Source organism: Belonocnema kinseyi, chromosome 8 (assembly GCF_010883055.1).
Source record: "Belonocnema kinseyi isolate 2016_QV_RU_SX_M_011 chromosome 8, B_treatae_v1, whole genome shotgun sequence".
Lineage (NCBI taxonomy): Eukaryota > Metazoa > Arthropoda > Insecta > Hymenoptera > Cynipidae > Belonocnema > Belonocnema kinseyi.
In genome coordinates this window covers 90,121,797-90,134,609 of record NC_046664.1, presented here as the reverse complement: position 1 = coordinate 90,134,609, position 12,813 = coordinate 90,121,797, and positions in this window count along the sequence as shown.

Genomic DNA, 12,813 nt, shown 5'->3' with positions numbered 1-12,813 from the left:
TAATATGATATGTATAATTATAATAATATTATTATTATCATTTAAAAGTATCTAGACTACATTTACATCTTCACATACACTTTCGTCATATTGCTTCCTTTGTGTCAACAAACTTTACAAGTATTTGACTTCCTGTTTAAAAATCTTCTTGCAACTTATTGGTACAGGTTGGAGAAAGCTAGAGCAGGTGTGCACAATTTGGTGCAAGCTTGTGCATATTTGAATCGGTTATCATTATTATTATTTATTTTCTTATATATTATGAGTATTTATATTTCAATTATTACTATCATTATTATCGTTTAAGTGTAAATGCACTTGGCTTACATTTGTTTTCATAATTTTTTCGTGATTGGAAAAGTACAGTGTGAGTTATCTTGAGTTCTTATGTATGAATGTTCAGTCTCATAAGTGACGTCAAGATTAAGGGAGAAAATTCAAGATAACTCACCGTATTCTTCCAAACACGAAAAATTATGACAAAAAAATGTGAGTCAAGTTCAATTCGAAAACTTCCTATCGAAAAATAATTAATAATAAATTTATAGATCTTTTTAGGCGATAATCTTTTGTCTAGTAATTTAAGTTTATACCTTGTGCCGTTTTTTCAAACAAATTTAATATTTTTATTTAGAATGTTATTTTTTACGACTAAAGCAAAAACTAACTGTCTTATTAAAATTATAGCTCTTTTTTGGATGAACAAGTTTTGTCTCATTTTTTCTCGTAGCTGATATCGAAAACTATTCATTCTTAAATTGTCGTTCTATCAAGGGCGCGAAATTTAAGTTTTTTCATTTTTTTATCGTATCTTGCATAGTTTGACCAAAAAATGGAATTTTTGGATTTTTCATTATCTTTGGTACGATCACATTTGGAATGTTCAATTTCTCGACCAAATTAAAAAAGTTTTTATCATAGTCCTGTAGGGCTTTCAAAAAGCAAAGTTTTTCTTCTCATGACTTTTTATCATATCATACATTTTTTGGCTCAAAATGTTCATTTTAGTTTGTTTTTTTGGATTTTGAAAATGCTCTAACTCTGATAATTTTCTTTTTATAGAAAAAAGTCACGGGGATAAATTGTTTGAGTTTCTGAATACTATGAACAACCGTACACAGAATTTTTAAATCTTGAAAAAATGTGGTTTTAAACATTTTCGGTATGATCAAATTTGAAATCTTCAACTTTTCGACCAAATTGGAAAAGTTGTTATCATAGTCCTGTAGGGCTTTTAAAAGCAAAGTTTTTCTTCTCTTGACTTTTTTTTCATATCATGCGTTTTTTGGTTTAAAATGTTCGTTTTAGTTTTTTTCTTTGATTTTGAAAATGCTTTAACTCTGATAATTTTCTTTTGATAGAAAAAAGTCATGAGGATAAATTGTTTGAGTTTCTGAGTACTATGAACAACCGTACATAGAATTTTTAAATCTTGAGAAAATGTAGTTTTAAACATTTTTGGTACGATCAAATTGGGAATTTTCAACTTATCGACCAAATTAGAAATGTTGTTATCATAATCCTGTAGGGCTTTCGAAAAGCAGAGTTTTTCTTCTCCTGACTTTTTTCATATCATACGTTGTTTGGCTTAAAATGTTCATTTTAGTTTTTTTTTTTGGATTTTGAAAATGCTCTAACTCTGATAATTTTCTTCTTATAAAAAAATTCAAGTGGATAAATTGTTTAAGTTTTGAAGTACTATGAACGACCGTGCATAGAATTTATACATCTGGAAAAATGTGGTTTCAAACATTTTTTGTACGACCAAATTTTGAATTTTCAACTTTTTGACCAAATTCAAAAAGTTGTTATCATAATCTTATAGGGCTTTCAATAAGCAACGTTATGAGGATAAATTGTTAAATTTTTTGAATTCTATGAATAACCGTATAGAGAATTTTTGAATTTTCAAAAAAGTGGTCTTAAAAGTATTCAAAAGGTGCCTACTTTTTGAATTTTAATCCAAAATGGCTGGCTAACGAACTTGACCTTTAGTTTAGGACACTAAACGAGTGTACCAAAGGGCAATCTAATAGATTAATTTTGTCAAAAGAGATCGTGTTCACAGACATACAGACATACATACAGAAATACAAAAATACAGACATACAGACAGGCAGACATATTCGTGAAAACCCGTTTTTCGGATTCAGGGGGTCTCAAAACGTGGACATTTGGCAAACCTGGGGGGGGGGGGGTCAAATTTTACACAAATCTAATACCTTCTCTGATGAGAATGTAAAAATTAGAAAAAATCGTGCTTTTTTTTGTTTAAATGATATTTTTCCACAATTAGCAACATTTTGTCACACTTTCATGCCCATTCAAAAATCGTTTTAAATATTTAACGACACAGAAAGTTAAAAAAAGTAATTATTCAATTAATGGTTTTGGATTCAAAAAGATTTTGGACCTTGAATTTTTGGGCAAGTGCTAATGATTACAGAAACCGGATGTTCGAATAGATTTCCAAAATAAGATAATCGAAAGCATAGATAGGGCAACATGGGAGGACTGTATAGAAAACAAAGATATTGAGGGTGCCTGGACAAAGCTACAGGATATACTTGTTACATATACGATCGAAGTGTGTGGTACCGCAGTTGTAGGAAGAATGTCTGGTGATGCGTGGTGGAATGATGAAATTCAGACCGCCCAAAAAGCAAAGTGAGAAGCGAACATGAGAACTTTGAACATCGTGGGTCTTAGCAATGAGGAAAGAAATAGACGTAGGAATGATTATCGACACGAAAACAGGATAGTCAAACGATTAGTTAAGGAACGTTGAGATATATTAGAGCAGAAGAAGAGATGAAAATACAAAACGACTTTGAAGGAAGCAAGAAACTGCTTTATAATAAAATGAAAGGAAACAAAAGTACAGAATTTTTCAACAAGAGAAATAGTAGAGGGGAAATGGTATATGATGCAGACGGAATACTAGAGGCTTTCAGAGACTATTTTAGGAGGCAATTCGGAGATGAAGCTGTAGAACCACAACTGCGATGTTGAACACCATGCGATAGAAAACTCAATTGAGAAAGTCTGTGTCACTGAGGTTAGGGATATAATTAAGAACTTGAAAAACGGTGAGGCTGCCAGGGTAGACGGTAATAACGCTGAAATGCTTAAACACGGTGGCGAGTGCATACCACATAGACTGTGCGAATTGATAAATTTATGTTTCGAGATAGGAGACGTCCCAGACGATTGGAAAAAATTGATTATCGTACCAATATACAAAAGAAAGGGAGATAAAAGCGACTGTAATAATTACAAAGAGATTAGCTTATTGAGTACCGTAAGCAAAATATACTTAAAAATACTTATATGTAGGGTAATGAAAATAACAGAAGCAAAGATTTGAGAAGTCCAAAGTGGGTTTATGGCGGGAAGGTCATGTACGGATCAAATATTTAGCTTAAGGCAAATATAACAAAAAAAAGGTTGAGAGTAGGAAAAAAGTTTTCTGTGCATTTGTTGACCTAGAAAAAGCTTTTGACAAGGTAGATAGAAGTAAACTTTGGAAAGTCCTAAATGAGTATGCAGTCAATGGATGGCTCCAACAAGCTATAAAAACAATATATACGGGTAGCAAAGCGAGTGTAAGGGTAAATGAGAAATTAAGTGACTGTTTCGATATTATTTAAGGAGTTAGACAAGGATGCATTATGTCTTCATGGTTATTTATATTATTTATGGTCAAGTGCTTAAGAATGGCTCTTTTCGACGAAGAGGGTGTGGATCTGGAAACAGTAAGGGTACGTGGGTTAGCGTTCGCAGATGATAAGGCTGTTATGGCAGAGTCAATCGAAGACTTACAAAGAATGTTGAATAAACTAGATGCAAGCATGAAGAACATGGGCCTCAAAATTAACGCAAATAAAACAAAAACTATGGCGTTCGAAGGAAAAAGTGAGAAAACACTATGCAATATTTTATTAAATGATGAGAGAATTGAACAAGTTGATAAGTTCGTATACCTTGGTAGCTTATTTACTAGGGACGAAAAGATAGATGAGGAATTAGATAAACGCATAAACGAAGGTAAAAAGTTTATTGGTAGAGCATGTCCCCTTATCAGAAGTTAAAATATATCAAATAAAGCTAAAATGGCAATACATAATTCTATATTTGTACCGACTGTATTGCACGGTAGCGAGGCATAAACTTATCAAGAAGAAAATAAGAGTAAAATTAACGTAATTGACATGAGATTCATGCGCATAATATGCGGGAAAACTCTGATGGACAAAGTAAGTGACGAGATAATTCTAAAAGAATGTGGTGCAGAAGATATGCTAGTAGACACATGGGAGGAAAGAAATCGGTTAAGATGGTTCGGGCATGTTAAGAGAATGAAAAATGAACGACTAATGAAACAAGTGTATCAAGGTAAAGTGAATGGCAGCGTGCCCAAAGGTAGACCGCGAAAAGAATGGTTAGAATGTGTGAATGATACCCTAGTTAGAAGAGACTTAGGAAGTCACAGAAACACGAGAACCTGCATGAAAAAATGCATGGACATAAAAGAAGCTAGAGAAGTATGCCAGTACAGAAAAGTATGACGGAAAATAGTTAATAAAAAGGGTGTCAGTAGAGTGAATGACGCCAGAAACAAAAGACCTTGGCCACTAATGGATCTTCACTTGGGGTGATTGCTAGAGAGATTGATCAGCAACCTGGGTGGGAGCAGTGTTGCGGAACGAACGTGTTATTTACATAAATAACACGAAAATTCTGGATCAATCTGAAAATTATCTATCCCTTCCACACATTACTCCTTTCCCCACCGAGTGAGTCACGCCTACTCCGAAAGGGAAATGGCTTAATGGTGTCATCCTAACACGTTCCGTTGGCTGAATCAGTTAGGGCGTTGGGCTTTTGTTAATTACTCAGTGCGTGCGTGCGATCTCGGGTTTATTTCTTAGTACTTGCGGATTTTTCAGTGCACTATGCTTTAGCGTCATAACCAAAAAATTCTATTAATAATATGTCTCAAAAATAACTGCGAATAACCTTCGAAATTTACATCACAGAAATTATTTTATTTTTTCTGGTAAATAACAAAACTTATTTTTATTCATCCATATTGGTGTGAGATTCTAGAGAACCTGCTTTGATGACACAAGTTATACAGTAGTAGTTTGAGCTTTAAAAGAGGGTCTAATTTGTCTTAAACACAGACCCTACATTGACGCTAAACGTGGAAAAACGGCCGATTTCTGACACTTTTAGCGTCAGAGTATGGTCTGCATTACATTGAAATCGCTGCTTATTTAGAACCTACTTTTAAGTTTCCAGCCCCTACTAAGGTAGAAGTTACGGCTTCAAATTAGGGCTTAAATTTCGACTCGGGATGCCATTTCCCCATGTTTGCTATGTTTAAGGGATGTTCAAACATATACCTTTAAATTCATTTAGAGGCATATTCTTGCTATGCATGCTTCCTCTACTTATTTGAAAGTGATTTCATACCGTAGCAGAATGAAAAATCTTTAGTGATTTCAGTATAAAATAAGATGTGATGATTTCCATACTCGGATGTTTAAGGGATAAAAACACAACCGAAATATGCTCTATAGTCTCACAGAAAAAAATAAGGATAAAGTTTACATCGATTCCAGGTAGAAGATACACCGCAACAAAAATTAATCTTGCCAGAATAAACCTTACATGAATCAAAGATAATTTCCGATTTTTCACATTGCCTAGATAATCTTTCGCCTTATAATTTCTCCATTTTTATTCGAGATATAGGAATAGGGATTCCTATCTGTTAGTTGCTTAATGTGCTTTTTGCAAAATGGTATGAAATATGTTCAAATTCGTCTACAATAGTCTCATTTATTTCGGAGGAGATATATCAGTAAGTAGATGAGATGAGAATTATTCTCCTAACCTCGGTGAAACTTTCGCCGAAATATTTTTAATTTTGAACCGATTCAAGTCTTACCTGCAACAAAATTAACTTTTTTTCTGCGTTGTTTTAAATCTAGTGTTCCGATTTATAGATCGAATTCACTCATACTTTTCCGTTATCCCATTGCTGCTCAGGACGCTTTAGCAGACGAAAGCTTTTACTCCATTGAAGTATAAACTTTCGCCAAATAGCATGTAAACTTTAACAGCGGGAAATTTTATATGCAACAAAATAACTTTAGTTTTTTCTGTGTTACACCCAAAAAAATCGATAATCTTTCCAGTTGATAGGTATGGACCTTTGTTTCGGCTACTCACATCGTCAAAATATGAAACTTTCAGCCAAATCTATTAAAGAGTATTTGGGAAAAACATTTCCTAACATAAGCATTTTCCTATTAAAACAAATGCAAAAATTGAAACTTTGATAAGCGTTTGTCTAAAAACTATCAATTTGTCTTACTTCTCGAGTCGAAATTTAGACCCTGCTTTGAAGTAGCAGCTCCTTATTAGAACCTACTTTGACGCTATTTAAGCTTATATCCCCTGTTTTAAGCTTTTAACTCCTAGAGAATGAAACATTAGAGCCTATTTTGAAGCTGTAACACCTGTCTGAAGCTACTTTGAATCTTTAGAGCCTACATTTTTATAACTCAAGACCCTACTTTGAACCTTTTGAGCCTACAATGTTCAAACTTCATGAAAATAAATTAAAAATTATTTTCTACTTGGGTTAATTGAACTCATTGGTCATCTTAATGACTGAATGCACACATAATTAACAAAAGTATTTAATTTAAGATTTAACCTAATTGTCATTAATTATTTATATATAAATCAATACTTCTTTGCAACGCTTAATCGCATAAAAATATTTTCTCTTAACTGAAAATGCTGAAAATTTGTATAAAAATGATATTCATCATGGAAAATTACTAAATATTGTCGATTGATAAGTAATTATAAACGTTTTTATCAATAATTAATTAAGGTTTGTCTATTAAACAGCCACGAAGGTGATTGAGAATCACAAGAAATTGTATGAATAAAATATTTTCTATCGCTAACAACAAATATTATGTATGAAATAAAAAATTTTAAAAATAAATTGAAATATATATTTAATAATTATAATTAAATTCACAGATTGCCATTACATTTTTATTACAGTATTACGCTTAATTTATTTCCAACGTGATATTGTGGAGAACGTCATTTTTGTTACTCAACAATAATAATTGAGAGTTTGTTAAACATTTTGTAAAAGAAATATTAATATTAACGTGTCTACCACTTGATTTAGGAGGAAACTGCATTTCTTTTTGTTATAAAATCTTAAATGTTTAAAATTTTTTTATCATATTTATTGTAGAATAAGAACAGACAAATGTATGAAAAATAATTGACTGCTCATCTCAAATTTTGAGAAGAGGAGACAAATGGGTATAAAACCAGTACTGTTATTGTTAATATAAACTTATTTCCTGATAAATATTAGATTGAATTTTTAACTGAATATTTTTATTTTTCAGTATAATTGGATTAATTATGATGCTGAACGATGGAAAGATATTTTTATTCAAATCAGAAAGTTTCACATTGTATTCATTTGAGTAATAAATAATACAGAATCAAATTCCAATAAGTAGCCTCAAGTTCTTTTAAAGCGTATGACGTAAAATAGTTCTAAAAACAGAACCAACAGAGTAACAAAAAGGGATCAATTTTGTTTCGGAGGATTTTGCTCTAATGATTATTTGACTCTCAAGCATTCAGATCAATTTCATCTTATTTTTTGGTTCATTAGTCAGAGTAAACAAAATAGCCGCCAATTCTTGGTACTGGTATCATAACGAAATAACCTAAAAATGGTATCTAACCGCACGCAAGACACAACTACGCTTAACAGGTGGTATTTTATAATATGAGATTTATTTATTTTTTAACATTTCAAGTACACTGCACGATTAGAAACCATAAAAATCTTGCATATGAACTAAAGTTCTCTAAGAACGCCAATCATCTTGGTTTGAGTTCATACATGATCCCGAATCAGATCATTATGATCTCAAAAGTCGATCATTTACTCTGGCCGATCAAAATGCTCTTGAATTTAATATCATTTTTGTTGCATATCAAAATGATATTGATTTCGGTATCATTTTGAACAATTTTATTTGCTGTGAATGTATATTGAACTCTTCAAAAATTGTTTTAAATATTTAACGAAGCAGAAAGTTAAAAAAAGTAATTATTCAATTAATTGTCTTGGATTTAAAAAAAAATTTTGACCATGAACTATTGGACAAGTGCTAATGATTTTTATAGAAAACATCCTAACGCGTCCCGATAGCTAAATCGGTTAGGGCGTTAGGCGTGTGGTAAATACTCTGTGCGTGCGTGTGTGTGCGTGCGATCTCGGGTTCGTTTCTTAGCACTTGTGAATTTTTCAGTGCACTATGCTTTAGAGTTATAATCAACAAATTTTATTAATAATGTATCTAAAAAACAACTACGAAAATCCTTGATATTTATATCACAGATATTATTTTATTTTTTCTGATAAATAAAAAAACTAATTTATTTTCATCTATATTGGTGTGAGATTATAGAGAACCTGCTTGGATGCCACAAGTCATATAGTAGTAGTTCGAGCTTTAAAAGAAGGTCTAATTTATCTTAAATAAAGACCCTACTTTGACGCTAAACTTTGAAAAACGGCCGATTTCGGAAACTTTTAGAGTCAAAGTAGGGTCTAAATACAATTGAAATCGCTGCTTATTTATAATCTACTTTACAGCTTCCAGCCCCTACGAAGGTAGGAGATACGGCTTCAAAGTAGGGTCTAACTTTCGACTCGGGTTGTTTCTTTCAAATGTTTGCTCTGCAGGTCCGAAAATACAAAAAAAATTTTTTCAAGGTTTAATTTCGTAGATTTCTACATAGCTAAATTCGCTAAATCCTGGGGTTTTTTATATCTCGAAAACTCCTACCGCCTGCTGCCGGGCTTTCATGGTATCAGATTCTTAACAACTTTAATTCCAGAAAAATGAGATGCACCCATTTAAAAAATGTTTGATTATAAAATTCTGATTTGATACACTTCAGTGGAATATTTTTACGTTCTCATCATAATGAGAAGGTATTAGTTTTATGTGAAAACTGACTATGACAGTTTTAGGGACCAAAAGGAAAGACCGAGTTGGTTAAATAGCATTTTTTGAGCAACGGTTCTGGTTGTAATCACCAAAAAAATAATAAAAGAGTATTCTATTTTGTGGTCAAACAATTTGAGATACGAAAAAAGATGAATTGACCAAAATTGTGCACCCAAAAAAGATCTACAAATTTTTCATTGATTATGTTTTATAGGACGCGTAGTTTTTGTTATATTCATAAAAAAACATTTAAAAAAAATAAAATTGTTGGAAAAACGACACAAACTACAAAAAAATGCATAGAAAAAAGATGTTAATATGAATATTCGCTATACATTTTTATTAATCTTTTATTATAGAACGCATAGTTTTTATTTTAATCGTAAAAAATAACATTAAATATAAAACAATTGAATTGATGTAAAAACTGAATAATAAGATACGAAAAAAGTGAATAGATGAAAGTTGTTCGCCCAAAAATGATCTACGAATTTTTTATTAATAAGTTTTTTAAAGGACGCGTAGTCTTGGCTTAAATCGTATAAAATATAATTAAAAACATAATAAAATTTAATTTTTGGAAAAATATACAAGCCATGAAAAAATGAACAAAAGTAAGTTGTAAGCCTAAAAAAGAGCTTTAAATTTGCCATCTATCATTCTTTGATAGGATACGCAGTTTTTGTTTCAATCGTAAAAAATTAAAAATAATGCCTAAATTATGTCTACAAATCTGTTTGGAATCACTTTTCGCTAGAATGCGTATTTTTTGTTTAAATCGTAAAAATATAATTGAATAGAAACAAATTTAATTTATGAAGATTAAATGCTTGATAACAACATTTTTTCAATAGGATGCACAGTTTTTTGAATGATAAAAGTAACACAATCAAAATACATCTGTTTCAATGTCAATACAATATTATGAATTGTAATAATAAACATTTATTACTAAATTAATCAAAAAGATTAAAAATTTGTACTTTATATTGGAATATCTGAATAAGCAGTCCCGGACATATGTAGAGAAATAAATATAAAATACATTTTACATTTAAAAAAGTTCTTACCATACGTGCTAAGAGTGTATTCGTTAAAGTGTTCCCGCGCGGCGGGCAGATTTTTTATATTTAATTTGATGTTGAGATTTTTATTTTTTTTAACGATCCGCTAATTACATCTTAGTTGTCAGGGATACTCATATTGTTTTCTGTGTTCATATTTTGGTCGTTTTTTTCAAGTCAAAAGTAGGATTTAGTTAATATTGTTTATATAAATATTATAAAAGAGTTTTGTGAAAGATACTAGAGGAAATTTCACAAAAGTATCTTAAATATCCAAAATTTCAAAATAGCCCTTTTCAATGGATAAACGTTGGTCGTTACATTGGAGTTCTGTTTTCATATATTAATAATATGTAAATAAATATTTAATCATTTTTTAAAATAATAATTTATAAATTTTAAAGTATAATTTTTTTAATTAATAATTTTTTCAAATTCTCGAATCAGTAAATTGTCAAATTTGAACTAAATTATGTTGCAGTTACAAAATTTTTATTTTTATTGAATTGAAACAAAATTGAACAAAATTACCACTGTCGCAGAAACTTTCTCGGTACTTTCAACGAATTACTAAGAGGCACTGATAAAGTTCTTCTCATTGAACGATTTTTCATAGCATGTAAAATAATTTAGCGAAAAAATTTATATTATTCAAAAAAGGTTAGCTGTGGTTAGCCGCAGTCTCGTTTTCGTGAGATAAGTTGGCGGATGTGCTTATTTCACTGAGGCTGCACACATTTGCACATCGTAAACTTCCAGTACAGCGACCAATATTTAATTGGTGAGTATTACTAAACTCTTTACTGATTCCCAAGGTTCTTTTTTTAAAGAATGCAGAATTTCATTTGCAAACAAGAAATTTCTTGTCATTGTGGCCACAAAAATGCTATACTTTTTGTTGAAATATAGCCCACTCAAAATATCTTCAAATTATTTCTTCTAGTGTAAATTTAATGAAAATTTGACGATTTGCAATTTAAATTAAAAATCGCTCAATTCTGAGTATTTCCAATTTGAAAGTGCTCCATTTGAATCTGTTTCATTTATACATTTTACACGTTTAAATATAGAATAGGACCAGATCTGAAATAATCCATTTTTTCAATTTCGCACCAAACTAAGGAGGTTTGTTTTTGAAAGGAGGTCTTTCTTTTTTAAGTGTCAAATATCGTTTTGGCGTATGCAAACAGTCTGTGTAAGCACGCGACGAGAAGTTGAACAAATCTTTCCTCTTATTTAAAAAGTGATAACTTATAATATATGAATTACAGTGTAAGTTTACCAGCAAATTTTTTTCATTCTGTCAACAAAATTTTATTTCTATATTTAAAGAGTTGTAGTACAGTACTAGATAATTAACACTATCAGAATTTTGTAGGTGAGCGAAGTAACAATCTGTAAACTCAAAATCACCATTTAAAGATGAAACAAAAGTTAACTCCCGAGCCGAAGTGCTTCTGAATTGAGAACAAAAAATTAGACTCAGAGAAAAAGTTGTCTTGAAACAAAAGTATCGTTCTCTCAAGTGTTTTGTTTCGAACTACTTAAAAATCTGTTTTACATCTTTGCACAAACGGAATTATTCAGCTGCAAGATTATATGAAGTTTGTCGTAAAGGGAGAATGCCACAACAGAAAACTCTGAGGGTGTGTTTAAAAAAATTATCCAGATTCGAAAAATAGCATGTGAAAGTGTATTATCTTAAAGTAATAGGAACCTAAAATTTGAATAGTCTTGGTCGCAGATCACGATAAAAAGTGTAATTTTCAATTTAAGCAAATAACAAAAACTGACTCCCGAGATATTAGTGTTCTTAATTGGAGAGGATTAGTTTGATCAGCAAAAGTTAACCAATTCTGAGAAAATCATTGAAGAATTTGGACGATCGAATTTCATCGGTTTTTAAAATCGTCTTTCGATAGCGATTAAAAATCTATTTTTTTAAAGCAATAAAAACTTCTTCCGAGATATGGGAAGGCTGTATAAAGATAAGCAAGTTTCCATGCAAAAAAATTACTCTGTGCCGGGAAAATAAAGATTCAGTGTGACGTAATCGCACTGTGCCCTGTAACAGAAGGGTTTTCACTAAAAAGTCTATGAAAAAATGAAAGGTATATATTTCTTTATAAATAAGCATTAATAAGTTTAGAAACATCGTTTCTGAACCCAAGGCAAAAAGTGAAGTAGAAAAAAAGCTTATGAAAGTTGCTTTTTGCACAAAACGTGTATTTAACGTTTAAGGTTGCACTTTGATTGGTACTTTGGTGATAAAAAAGTGGTGAATACTTTTAGTTAGATGCATTTTACATTCTCATTATTTATGATTGAAAAAGTATCAGAATTATCTGGAATCTTACACCTGAGTTTTTCAGCGGATCTCCACGTTTTTAGATCCCCTGAAGCCGAAAATTAGGTTTAGGCGGTGGCGTCCGTCTGTCAGTTTGTCTGTTTATCTGTCCGTCCATCCGTAAAAAAAACTCTCGAAAAAAGAGCTTTCGTACAATTTTTTCGGGCCCTGAAAGAAAGAAGGAGTTTCTTAACCCGCATTCCTTGACCAGCGGTTATAATTTTATCCATCACAAATGCTATCTATAAATCTATATTTCATTTTTATACCAAACGACGATGGACATTTAATAATTTTTACAAGAAGATTTGAACATTCTTAA